This window comes from Carcharhinus amblyrhynchos, chromosome 25 (assembly GCF_965287045.1).
Source record: "Carcharhinus amblyrhynchos chromosome 25, sCarAmb.v2.hapA, whole genome shotgun sequence".
Lineage (NCBI taxonomy): Eukaryota > Metazoa > Chordata > Chondrichthyes > Carcharhiniformes > Carcharhinidae > Carcharhinus > Carcharhinus amblyrhynchos.
In genome coordinates, this window is record NC_137348.1 from 29,286,338 (window position 1) to 29,299,990 (window position 13,653).

Consider the following 13,653-nt stretch of genomic DNA (forward strand, 5'->3'; position numbering starts at 1 on the left):
AATTGCTTGTCACCACCCATCCACAAGCAGGAAGATATTTTGATTTATTTCCTTTTTTATAAGTGGCAGCTTGTTTCCTAACCCTTCAGTTCCTCTTAGATCCAATGTTCTGTTAGTTAGCCCACTGCACACTTGTAAATTGGAGGGACTAAAAAAAGTTTGTTGCACAACTCAAAATACAATAAAGTTTGTAATACCGTCTCCACACGCAGGTAATAAAGACAGGGATAGGCTAAGTAAAAAAATTACAGTACAGAGACCATAGAGAAAATAACTATTGTTTTGTGTGGGTTCCAGAGTTCCGAGGAGGTTGTGGGTTGAAAACCAATGCTGTACAACTCGCTTTTCTGGTGGTGTTGACTATACGTGATAGGCATGCAAGGATGAATCGGTCTTGTAGGTGATGGATTTTCCAGCAGGAGTAATGTAGATCAGATACTCCACCCAGACAGAGCTCCTTTTCCAGCTAAGAAAACTTTAAAAGGGATTCATTAGTAAATGTAGACCAAATGTTTCCCCTTATGGGGCAAACTAGAACAAGAGGTCGCAAGTGTGGGTTGAGAGGCGGTAGATTTCAAACTGAGATGAGGAGAAACTACTTCTTGCAGAGGGTGGTGAATTTATGGAACTCACTGCTCCATAGCAAGATGGAGTCTGAATCATTGAATGGTTTCAAGAAGGAGATGGATATTTTCTAATAACAAAAAAGAGATAAGGGAACATGGGGAACTGGTGGGGAGGTGGATTTGAGAGATCAGCCATAATCTGATTGAATGGTGGAGCAAGCTCAAAGGCTGAATTTGCCAACTTCTGCTCCTAATTCCTATGTTCCTGTGTTAGGCAGTTACAGACAGATGTAGGGTCAGGCATTTTTGAGATCTTTGTTCTATTTAAAAAATTTTAGAAATAGCAATGTATGTTTGTATAGATGTCTTAGTCACTCAGACTTACCAGGACAGAAATTTGTCAAGCGAAGTCCTCCTCCAGTTATGGTGTTGGCGTCCATAGGTTTACCCCTCCAGACCCAATGAAAGAATCAGCCTGGTTCATCAGCATCTGACTACTGCAGGTCAGTATACCCTTAGTTGTCAGGTCACCAAGCCCATCATAGAAACATAGACATAGAAACATAGAAGATAGGAGCAGGAGAGGAGGCCATTTGGCCCGTCGAGCCATTCATCACAATCATGGCTAATTGTCCAACTCAATAGCTTTTTCCCCATAAACTTGATCTCATTCGCCCTAAGCGCTATATCCAGCGCCTACAGATTTGTTGCAATTTCCCATCACATGGCAGTAAATTCAAACTCCTTTTTCTTTCTAAGCCCTTATCTGTTTCTCCCTTCTTAATCAACCAAGGGGAAAAACTCCCAATTCCTCATTAAACAAGTTAAATGTGTAAGGAGGCTGAATTACATCAAACAAGACGATAAGTTTTATACTGGGTATTATGCTGGAAAAGAACAGCCATAAGCTTTCACAAGAAAATTACAAATTATCCCAAGTGCTTTTGCTTTTGCTTTTTTTTTGTATCTCAGGGAAACCGAGGACCTGATGGCCCCAAAGGAATTCGAGGATCCAGAGGACACAGGGTTTGTACTCATTTGAAGGAAAAGCTTTGAAAAGGAAAGCAGTAATACAGGGGGAGAAAATTCTCTCCATGACCTGTATCAAAAGGACTTGCTGAATGTTGTACCCAATCTTTATTGTTTTCTATAGATTGGTTTGTTCGATAGCTCCTTTCACCATCAACTCCACACGGTCTACGTTCCCACACGGTCTACATTCCCTGTATTGATGTTAGTCCGACTGATCGTGTTCCTGTGACTATTCTGAATCAGTGCCAAATTCACCATCACCCTGTTTGAATTTATGTAAATTCGCAAGAGAAATTCCAAATTCATATTTATCCAAATGTATTGGCTGGAATCCTCCCATCCAGCCTGCCACTGGAATTTTAGCGGGCAAGGTTGCGGAGAACGTGAAACCCCATTGGCGGCCGGGCAGGAATTTCCTGCTTATAGACCAGCGCAGCCAGAGAATCCCGACCGTTTTGATTGCATCTAAATGCTGATTTTCGGAGACAACCAGGAAGTTATTACCAGAAGTGGAACCAATCGCCAATGACTCCTTAAGTTAAAAGGAGAAAATGGTGGAAATACAGGTCTGGCAGCATCTGTGGAGAGAGAAAGTGAGTGACCATTTCAGGCTGATAACTCACACCAGCAGGCCAGATTCTGCTGCGAATGGTGAATGAATAGCACCAGCCATTTGATAGGCCTGTACTCGTCCAAAAAATATTTGATGGGGTTTTCTATGTCAGGTTACTGCCAGTCAAATAGCACGGCACCTTTTTTAGGGCATCTGGAATCGGTGTAAAAAAGACAACCGTTCTGTATCTCCTTAATCAGTCAGACAGAAGAGTTGTTAATGAGCAATAAACAAGCAGAGGCAGCACGGTGGCACAGAAGTCTGTACTCACTGGAGTTTAGAAGGATGAGGGGGGATCTTATTGAGACGTATAAGATAATGAAGGGGATGGATAGGGTAGAGGTGGAGAGATTCTTCCCACTCAGAAAGGATAGCAGGACTAGAAGGCACAGCCTCAAGATAAAGGGGGGGCGGTTTAGAACGGAGTTGAGGAGGAACTTCTTCACTCAAAGGGTGGTGAATCTCTGGAATTCTCTGCCCGTTGAAGTGGTGGAGGCTACCTCGCTAAATATATTTAAGACACGGGTAGAGAGGTTTTTGGTAGACAAGGGAATTAAGGGTAATGGGGAGAAAGTGGAACGGAGCCACTTCAGATCAGCCATGATCTTATTGAATGGTGGGGCAGGCTCGAGGGGCTAGATGGCCTACTCCTGCTCCTATTTCTTATGTTCTCATGTTCACAGTGGTTAGCACTGCTGCCTCAGAGCGTTAGGGACGCAGGTTCAATTCCAGCCTCGGATGACTGTGTGGCATTTGCACACAGCGTGGGTTTCCTTCGGTTCATTTGCTGTGCTAGATTGTCCCTTAGTGTCTGAAGATGTCTAGTTTAGAGGGATTAATGGGGTAAATATGTGGGATTACGGGAATAGGCCTTGGAGAAGATGAGTCAGTGCAGAGTTGATAGGTCAAATGGACTGAGTCCGAAACAGTTAAAATAATTTATTCAAACCCAAATCAGATACAGAAAGTGAAATAAAGGGATATTCTTTCATCTAAAAAATCCTGGGTTTTGTTGGGTAGGGGTGGGAAGGGTGAGGGTAATTTAAAGTCTGCAAGATCTGTGTTCAGGTCAGAACCTGTCTCGAACACTTCCAGCATTAACTGAGGCCAGATATTGGGCTGGTGACAAAACCAATCCAACAAGATGAGTTGGAACTTTAAATATAACAGTGAGGCTACAAACCTTATAGTTATTCTTCTTTTCAACTTTAACTTCCTGAGCATTGGGTAACTTGGCAGTTTATCACGTCAGAGATTTGGTAGGCTTGTGAGGCTGGAGCCTTTACCTTTCTTCCTGGATCCAGGTGCTAACCTAAGAACCTGTTGACCTTCCCGAAAAACCTCCAGTTCTGTTCACTGCACTGCCAGAAGAACATGGAGGCTTTTTGCGGAGAGTGCAAAGCAGGTTCACCAGGATATTTCCTGGTCTTGAGGGCATTTACTATGAGAAGAGGCTGATAAACTAGGATTGTTTTCATTGAAAAGACAGAGGCTGAGGGGGCACCTGATAGAGATCTACAAAATTATGAGAGGCACAGACGAGGTGGATAATCGGAGGTTTTTTTCCCCAGCGTGGAAGTGTCAGTAATGAGGATGCACAGGTTTAAGGTGAGAGAGGGGAAGTTTAAAGGAGATGTGGGGGGCTGGGGGGAGGTTTTACACACACACACACACACACACACACACACACACACACACACACACACACACACACACACACACACACAGGTGGGTGCCTGGAACACGCTGCCAGAGAAGGTGGAGGAAATATTAGCAACATTTAAGAGGCAGCTGGATGGGTACGTGAATAGGAAGGGGACAGAAGGATGTGGACTAAGTAAGGGAAGAAGGTGGTTTCTTTTAGTTTGGTTAGGCATCATGAGAGGCCAAAGAGTCAGTTCCTGTGCTGTACTTTTCTTTTATGCTTTGTTCTTGATCCTGCACACCCATCCCCCCCAGCCGCTTTTAACCTTCCCAAAAAGTCTCCAAGATTGTACATACCCAAACCCCAGCTCCATTGACCTTCTCCAATCCCACTACGGGTGCCCCGGCTCTTCCCCAACCACCAGGTCCCGAGGTCGCACCCTCCTCTCCACTCCCTGAGTCTCCAATGCCCCCTCACCCCAGCATTTAAAAAGCAATGAATTGTTTGATGGGAAAGAATGTTGTATTAACATGAAGCTTTTTTTTCTTGTCAAATTCAGCACCCTGCCTCTTAAACATTTGTTTATTACATTTTACAACATACAGCTGTAAGCAGTAACCTTACTGATCTCTTCCATTCACAGATATATATAAAGAATTTTTATAAGCACTTGTGGGGTGAAGGGCCTGTTTTGCTGTCATGTTCTATGTTCTATGCCTTCATACAGACTTTCTTCCTCTTGGGCAAGATGGGCTCCCAGCCTGATTATCAGCTTGTTCAGCCACATCATGGTTAGCAAGTCCTGATGTCCGACTCAAACCCGGAGCTTCTGGCCCATCAGTGCTGACACTATCATTGCCCCACCACAACTCCTCTATTTTCAAAATAAGGGCTGGAATCTTGTCACCGTTCACGCTGGCGGGATTTTCCCATCCCGCCGCAGTGAACATTTTAGCTGGCCATCAAATTCTATGACTTCACTGCAGCGGGAGCGTGGCGTGAATGCCAGGTGAGGTGGCGCCCAAAGTGTTTTCCAAAATGAACGTAACAGTTGAGAACACTTTTTGCAGTTTTATAATGCTCAACAGTCTGCAGAGAGGTTTCCTTGATTTAATTGTTTTAAACTTCTGTGTATTTTTTTTAAACAGGGGCGTGCAGGCCAGCGAGGATTAGTAGGATTACCTGGGCCAGCCGTAAGTGAATTTATTGAGACTGACACGGTTTAAATTCATGTGAGCGTGACAGTGTATATGACAGACGCACAGTCACTAAATAATATGGCAAAAAGTCAAAGTCGACATAGAACCGTAGAACATTCCAATCCCGTGCGTGGAAGGCCATTCAACCCATCAAGTCTGTGTTCGTACTTTAAAAAAATTATCCAATAGCATCCTGCTGATATTGTGTATTATTTGTTGACAGCAGATAAATTTGAATGAAATATTATAAACTCTCAATTTTTAGTGGTGATTATTGTAATAAGGAAACAAGAAGAACTGTTGTCTTGGTCATAAAACAAATCCAAATCCCAGTTTTATCTGCATCCAACAGGTTAGAAACCAGCCTGATGATTTGTAAAGCCCTGTTCCTGCAGTAGTGCACAAAACACAGTTCAAAAGTTTGGTTTCATAATCTCACTTTAAACAGTCAGTAAGAACCCCCAACATCGATTAGCTCTGGCTAGTGGTTAGCACTGCTATCTCACACCATCAGGGACTTGGGTTCAATTCCGACTTCCATGTCTATCTGTGCAGAGTTTGCACGTTCTCCCTGTGTCTGTGTGGGTTTCTTCTGGGTGCTCTCTTTTCTTCCCACGGTCCAAAGGTGTATGGGTTAGGTTGATTGGCTGTGGTAAAATTGACCCTAGTGTCAGGGGGATTAGCAGGGTAAATATGTGGAGTAACAGTAAAAGGGCCTGGGTGGGATTGTGGTTTGTACAGACTCAATGGGCCGAATGGCCTCCTTTTGTATTGGAGGAAAACTATCTCTATTGTATGAAACTATCTCTCACCAATTTGAGTTGCAGTGTAACCCCAGCCTGTTGTGAAAGCACATTTGGGAAGCTTACATTTGCTTTTCTTTCAAACATTATGAAAGACCCTGGGGGCAAAATCCGTCTTATAGCACAAAATAGCGAATGGCTAACCTGCCACATCTCTTGCACTCTTCTCAATGATTGTTTTTGAAGAGTCTAATGGAAATTGGAATGAAGAGTTGGAAAAAACATGCTGTTGACTTATTAATGACTGTTTTGCACCACCTCCCTCAATTGATTTTCAACCCCTTCATGTTTTCACCGGCTGTCTCCTATTTCAAACATCCAGGCACCGCAAACAGAGCTCCCTTTATGCTCCACAGACTAATACGTGATACAGCTCATTTGTGGCTAATCTCAACATGACAAGTCTAAGTGCACAGACTGCCTACTAAACAATGCTGATTCCACTTCAAAAGTAATTAATTGTCTATGAGGTTTATTTGCACGTCCTGAGGAGGTGCTGACTAATCCTCTTTTAATCAGTGGCCTAACTCCAGTTTGCTGACTGCTTTATGCTATTCTATAGTCACAGCACAGCGAGCAGGGAGGCAGAGAAATAATAGGTATTGTCACTGGATTAGTAATCCAGAGACCCAGGGTATTGTGGATTTCACTACTGCAAAGTGCAGTGGATGCTGGGACAGTGAGTAAATTTAAGAAGAAGCTAGACAGTTTTTTAATTGGTAATGAGTTGAAGGGTACAGGGAGAAGGCAGGAAAATAGGGATGAGGAGCATATCGGGCATGATTGAATGGCGGAGTGGACTCAATGGGCCGAATGGCCTGATTCTGCTCCTATATCTTATGTTTCAGAGGCCAGGCCCAAGTTCAAATCCCAGCAAGGCAGATGGTGAAATTTAAAATTAATAGAACTCTGGTATCTATAACCTGTGAGAGGGGAAAAGCCCATCTAATTCACTAATGCCCTTTAGGGAAGGAAGTTTGCTGTCCTTACCTGGTCTGGCTTGGCCTACATGCGACTCCAGACTCAAATGAAGTGGCTACTCAGTTCTGGAAGCAATTAAGGATGAGTAGTGAATATAGACTCAGCCAACGCATCCCATCAATGTATAAGAAAAATGCTGCAGCTTTAATTATTTGAGGTGTGAGGGATTGTGATATCTCTTTGATTTCTATTTAAGGAATTCTATGGACTTGTGAATGGATGTAAATTGCAGGATCCTACTGTTGACTGTTTTACCTGAATTAGTTTTGTTTTAGTCAACCAGTATAGACATTGTACTGTTGATAGCTTTTTCATTATTTTAAGGCACCTTAATATTTTGTCCTTCTGTTTTGCACAAAGTTTAATTCAAAACATGTTTTAATCTCTGCAGGGATTAAAGGGCCAACAAGGAATACGCGGTCCTGAAGGAAAGCCTGGTACACAGGTTCCCATTCTGTACTTTTAATACAGATTATAACCATTTTACATTCTTTGTATTTAAACTTTATTTGTCAAAATGTTCAGCATGGAAAAAAAGTTTTTTTGTACGTCAACTGTAACTTTTTCATTTGGGTTTCACAATTTAACTAAAGCGCCAGGGACCCAGGTTCAATTCCGGTATCGGGTGACTGTCTTTGTGTGGAGTTGCACGTTCTCCTCCTGTCTGCATGTGTTTCCTCCAGGTGCTCTGGTTTCCTCCCACAGTCCAAACATGTCAGGTGGATTGGCCATGGTAAATAGTTCCTTGGTTTCTGTTCCAAGATCTGCAGGTTAGATTTGATTTGATTTATTATTGTCATATGTTTTAGTATACAGTGAAAAGTATTGTTCCTTGTGTGCTATACAGTCAAAGCATACTGTACATAGAGTAGGAAAGAGAGAATGTAGTGTTACAGTCATAGCAAAGGTATAGAGAAAGATCAACTTAATGTAAGGTAGGTCTGTTCAAAAGTCTGATGGCAGCAGTGAAGAAGCTGTTTTTGAATAGGTTGGTACGCAACCGCAGACTTTTGTATCTTTTTCCCCATGGAAGCAGGTGGAAGAGAGTATGTCCAGGGTGTGTGGAGTCGTTGATTACTCTGGCTGCTTTTCCGAGGCAGCGGGAAGTGTAGACTGAATCAGTGGATGGGAGGCTGGTTTGAGTGGTGGACTGAGCTATGTTCACGACCCTTGTAGTTTCTTGCTGTGTCGGACAGAGCAAGAACCACACCAACAATGAGAAAGAATGCTTTCTCTGATGCATTGGTATAAGTTGGTGAGAGCCATAGCAGATATGCCACATTTCCTTGGTCTCCTGAGAAAGTAAGGTGTTGGTGGGCTCTCTTAACTATAACATTAACATGGAGAGACTAGGATAAGTTATTGGTGATCTGTACGCCTAAAAACTTGAAGCTCTCGAACATTTTTATTTCATTCCCATTGATGTAGACAAGGGCATATCCCCCACTATGCTTCCTTAAGTTGATGACAATCTCCTTCATTTTACTGACAGTGAAGGCAAGATTATTGTTGTGGCACCAGTTCACCAGATGGATTAGCCATGATGAATGTGCAGGGTTATGGGCATGGAGAAAGGAGAGGGCTTGGGTAAGATATTCTGTCACAGAGTGGGTGTAGACTCGATGGTCTCCTTCTGCACTGTAGGGATTCTATGAGCTCCCAGTGGACATTGAGCCCAAAGCACACAAAGTGCCTGGATAATGGGGTGTTCCAAACCTGAAACAAGTACAGTCAGTCTCCTGCATCCAATAACAGCTTCAAGGAGTCAAAGTGGAGAATGCGTTGCGGAGTGAATGATGTTCTGAAACAAGATGTTTTCTCAGCCTTTTGGTTAAGATCAAGTGTAGGATCAAGCCTGAGGTCAGGTGTAATGCTCATTCTTGTCAGCTTGGATCTAGTATTTCTCTTTTTTGGAGACAATGAACTGGATTCGGTTTGAATTTGATTTTGTTTTCAGAGCCAGCAAGGAGATTGATCAGGGGTTTGCCTCACCCGCTCTGCACATTGTCTTTGTAACTCTGAGAAACGAATAACGCTGTTTGAAAAGATGTTTTTCACCTATTATGATAATTTTTATACAGGACACATAGCTTTTTTTAAAAAATTCATTTTACAGGACATTGCTGGCTAGGCCAGGATTTATTGCCCATCCCTAGTTGCCCTTCTGAAAGCAGTGGTGAGCTGCCTCCTTAAACCTCTGCAGTCCCGGAGGTGTAGGTACATCCACAGTGCTCTTTGAGAGGGAGCTCCAGGATTTTGATCCAGTGACAGTGAAGGAACAGCGATATATTTCCAAGTCAGGATGGTGATGGGGATCTCCAGGTGATGGTGTTCCCTGAGATCTGCTGCTCTTGTCCTTTTAGATGGTAATGGTTGTGGGTTTAGAAGGTGTTGCCTTTGGAACCTTGGTGAGTTCCTGCACTACATCCTGTAGATGGTACATCTGCATTCCACAGTTCATAGGTGGAGGAAGGATTGAATGTTTGTTGAAGACATAGCAATCAAGTGGGCTGCTTTGTCCTGGATAGTGTCAAACTTCTTGAGTGTTGGAGTTTCACTTATCCAGGCAAGTGGAGAATATTCCATTACACTCCTGACTTGTGCCTTGTAGATGGTGGGCAGGCTTTGCAGAGTCAGGAAGTGAGTTATTCACCGCAAGATTCCTAGCCTTTGACCTGCTCTGGTCGCCACAGTATTTACATGGCTAGTCCAGTTCAGTTTCTGGTCAATGGTAACCCCCAGGATATTGATAGGGAGGATTCAGCAATGGAAATGCCAATAAATGTCAAGGTGCGATGGTTATAGCCCCTCTTGTTACAGATGGTCATTGCTGGCACTTGTGTGGTGTGAATGTTACTTGCCACTTGCCAACCCAAGCTTGGATACTGTCCAATGTTTGCTGCATTTGGGCTTAAACTGCTTCAGTACCTGAACAGTTGCAAGTTGTCCTGAACATTGTGCAGTCATCAGCAAACATCCCCAGTTCTGACCTTATGATGTAGCTGAAGATGGTTGGGACTAGGACTCTGACCTGAAGAATTCCTGCAGTGATGTCCTGGAGCTGAGATGATTGACCCCCAACGACCACAAACAGCTTCCTTTGTGCCGGATTTGACTCCAACCAGGAGAGAGTTTTTCCCCTTATTCCCATTGACTCCAGTCTTCCCAGGCCTCCTGATGCCACCCCGGTCAAATGCTGCCTTCATGTCGAGGGCTATCATTCTCACCTGTTCTCTAGCTTTCAACTCCATTGTCCATTTTTGAACCAATGCTGTAATGAGGTCAGAAGCTGAGTGAAATTGGTGTAACCCAAACTGAGCATCTGTGAGTTGTCGCCGAATAAGTGTTGCTTGATAGCACTGTCAATGACCCCTTCCATTCTTTTATGATAATTGAGAGTGGACTGATGGTGCAGCGATTGATTGGGTTGGATTTGTCCTATTTCTTGTGTACAGGACATACGTGGGCAATTTTCCACAATGCCACATAGACACCAGTATTGTAACTGTACTGGAAGAGCTTGGCTAGGGGTGTGACAAGTTCTGGAGCACAAGTCTTCAGTACTATTGCCAGTATATTGTCAGAGTCCATAGTCTTTGCAGTATGCAGCTGTTTCTTGATATCATGTGGATTGAATCGAATTGGCTGAAGACTGACATCTGTGGTGCTGGGGACCTCTGGAGGAGGCCGAGATGGATCATCCACTCGTCTAGCTGAAGATTATTGTAAATGCTTCAGCCTAATCTTTTATTCTGTGAAATACTGACCTCTCCTGGCAGGATCGTTTTTGTTTATTGCATTGAGATTTCCCAATCTAGAAATCTTTGATTATTTCCAGTGTCCGATATTAATGTTCATTACTTAGATACTTGGTTGTATGATAGGACTAATATAGTGACAAACGTATTTTCACTGTATAAACAAGATGTTAAAATTGTGGTGTCGAATTATTAGGTTTTGTAAAATCATAGAATCCCTATAGTGCAGAAGGAGGCTATTTGGCCCATCAAGTCTGCACCGACCACTATCCCAGCCAGGCCCTATCCCCGTAACTCCCCACCCCCTTAATCCCCCGGCACTGAAAGTCAGTTTATCATGGCCAATCCACTTAACCCTACACACGTTTGGACTGTGGGAGGAAACCGGACAGACAAGGTGAGAATGTGCAAACTCCACACAGACAGTCCCCAAGGCAGGAATTGAACTCGGGTCCCTGGTTGGTGCCACCGTGCCAACCGTTTCAGCATGTTTTGAGTAAATCCCAGCTGACCCAAGTTAGTTTATCTCAAGGCTCGAAAGTTATTTATCAGACAGCCTCCAGATCTTTGAACACTGGCATCTCTACTCAAACTGAAAAGCGGTGCATGCATTCATCTTTCTTCATTAATCTAGACTGAGAAGCTGGTTCTATAATTGGAAGTACTTAAATTCAAAACCAGTTGCAAACAAAATACATGAAGGTTCAAATTGTTTTTTTTTCCACATTGGCTCTAAGTTAACTGACCATTAAAATGTACGTATTGTAAGTGACAATCAGTCAAAATGCTGTGAATTATTGAATTCATTAAATTAAGTCCCATATTTAAACATCAGCTAGTATTGGTGAAAACAGTTAAGTGTGTGGTGGAAATTTGCATGTACTTTTGTCACTTTCAGACAATGAAGGAAAATATATCCTTGCTTTCTCTCACAGGGTGCATCTGGCATTCCGGGTGATAATGGGAAGAAGGGGCCTAAAGTGAGTATTTGTATTAGAGTTACCTTGTGTGATCATTAGGGATTTTTCTATCATTCTGAAGACCAAAAATGTGCGGGTTAGGTTGATTGGCCATGCTAAAATTGCCCCTTAGTCTCAAGATGTGTAGGTTATGGGAGATCAGCAGGATAAATGAATGGGTTACGGGGATAGGTGGGATGCTCCGTTGGAGAGTTGGTGCACATTCAAAGGGCTGAATGGCCTGCTTCTGTGCTGTAGGGTTTCAATGATTCATTGACTATCTGCCTAAATGTTGCTGTGTCCTTCACTCTTCAGATCTTGCTGAGGGCTGGAGAGTGTGGATGTGCACCCAGTTATTCAACAACATTGGATAATCTTGCATGGACAATTATTTTTACCCTATCTGTGCAATGAGGGTGTCACAAGTGACATGAGCTTCATTTAAAAACAAAACAGACAGACATAAATAAGCAGCCTTTGCTGTAATTTGGGCTGAGTTGTAAATAGAAATTGATTGAAGAGATTCTGTATCCATGGAGTCAATTACGTTCAGGCACTTGAAAAAAAATCACTGCTGTGAGAGCATCTGGAATATTAAAATTCTGGAATGAGAAAAGAGAGTACATTGTGTCATAGAGATATAGAAACTGGAAGCAGGAGTAGGCCATTCGGCCCTTCGAGCTTGCTCTGCCATTCATCTTGATCATGGCTGATCATTGGTCTATTATAAATATCCCTGCCACATCACCTTCATTTGAAGGTGTTTTGGAACTAGAACATAGAAACAGCAAAAACCCACCAATTTACTGATGATGCTAAATTTGCACCAGGCAAGCTTTGGTTTCATTGTATTGGGTAGTTATCAACACACTGCATAGATTTCCAGAAACTCATTTTTCAGGCAAGAAACCAGTAGCTAACAGTCAAAAACTCAATCTTGCTGTCTTCTCTAACTCTCCTTAAAATGAATTAAACAGTTCCAGTAATCCTGTGGAACTTTTTACATCCTCCACTCAGTATTATCAGTCCGACTCACTTGTAAAGATGTCAGTGGAGGCTGAATCAGTTATTTTCCTGTTTTCCATTGTTAGGATGGCATTGCAAGCTTTTACAGATCCTCAGCAGACAGTTGCATTGAGAATACACATAGAAGAACTCTTAAGGGTTTACATAGTTACTTAATCACACTAGTAACAGTTGCACGTATATCCTAATTCTGCTATTGACATTAAAGGTTTATGAGTACAAAATGATAATACAAAAAGTTCTTGTGTGGATTCAAAAATGCACCTTAAGTTTTTTTTTATTGAATTGTAAGAAATGTTCAGTTAGCTATTGAATCTCACCGGATTACGTTTTCATGTTGGCAGGGCTTTAGAGGAATAAGGGGTGAACAAGGAACTGCTGGACCTCCAGGACCACCTGTAAGGAAAGCCACCACCCAAAAGTGAAGGATTTGCTTTGAGTTTGTTATTTAACCCTGAGTTGTAGTGCAACATGTGACCACACTGCAGGCATTTAATGTTCTCATTGTTCAGATCTGGCGGACTAATTCAGGTTAAACCTATAAATCCTTGACTTTCCTCATTACAATTAATTGCCTTCACCACCTCCTCCTCCCCCACTCCCCCCCCCAATCTCTGGAATTCCCTTCCAAAACCCTACCTGCCTCTCACAAAATTCTACAGTGTAGGAGGCCAGTCGGCCCATCGAGTCTACACTGACCATAATACCACCCGAGCCCTATCCCCATAACCCCATGCATTTACCCTAGCTAGTCTTCCCTCATGCTAAAGGGCAATTTAGCAAAGCCAATCCAGCTAACTCGCACATCTTTTAACTGTGGGAGGAAACCCATGCAGACACAAGGAGAATGTGCAAATTCTGCACAGACAGTGACTCAACCAGAAATTGAACCCAAGTCCCTAGCGCTATGAGTCAGCAGTGCTAACAACTGTGCCTCTGTGTCGCCTTCCCTCTCCTCTTTCCTTTTAAGTTATTTCTTAAAACATCTTTGATCAACCTGCTTGCTCACTTGCCCTACTATCTCTTTGTCTCATTGTAAATTTCTGACTGATAATGATTCTGTGAAGCACC

At 42.9% G+C, this 13,653-nt stretch overlaps 1 protein-coding gene across 2 annotated transcripts in view; it reads left to right on the forward strand.

Annotated features, from left to right (window-relative positions):
* Positions 1–13,653, forward strand: part of LOC145358357 (uncharacterized) — a 112,869-nt gene that overhangs the window by 13,715 nt on the left and 85,501 nt on the right. Inside the window, exons 5-9 of one of the 2 annotated variants that reach the window (XM_080212315.1) lie at positions 1,539–1,592; positions 5,005–5,049; positions 7,231–7,276; positions 11,533–11,577; positions 12,927–13,003. The gene's annotated coding sequence lies outside the window, so the exon portion shown is untranslated. The remainder of the gene's footprint in view (positions 1–1,538; positions 1,593–5,004; positions 5,050–7,230; positions 7,277–11,532; positions 11,578–12,926; positions 13,004–13,653) is intronic. The other variant, XM_080212314.1, reaches the window with a different exon arrangement.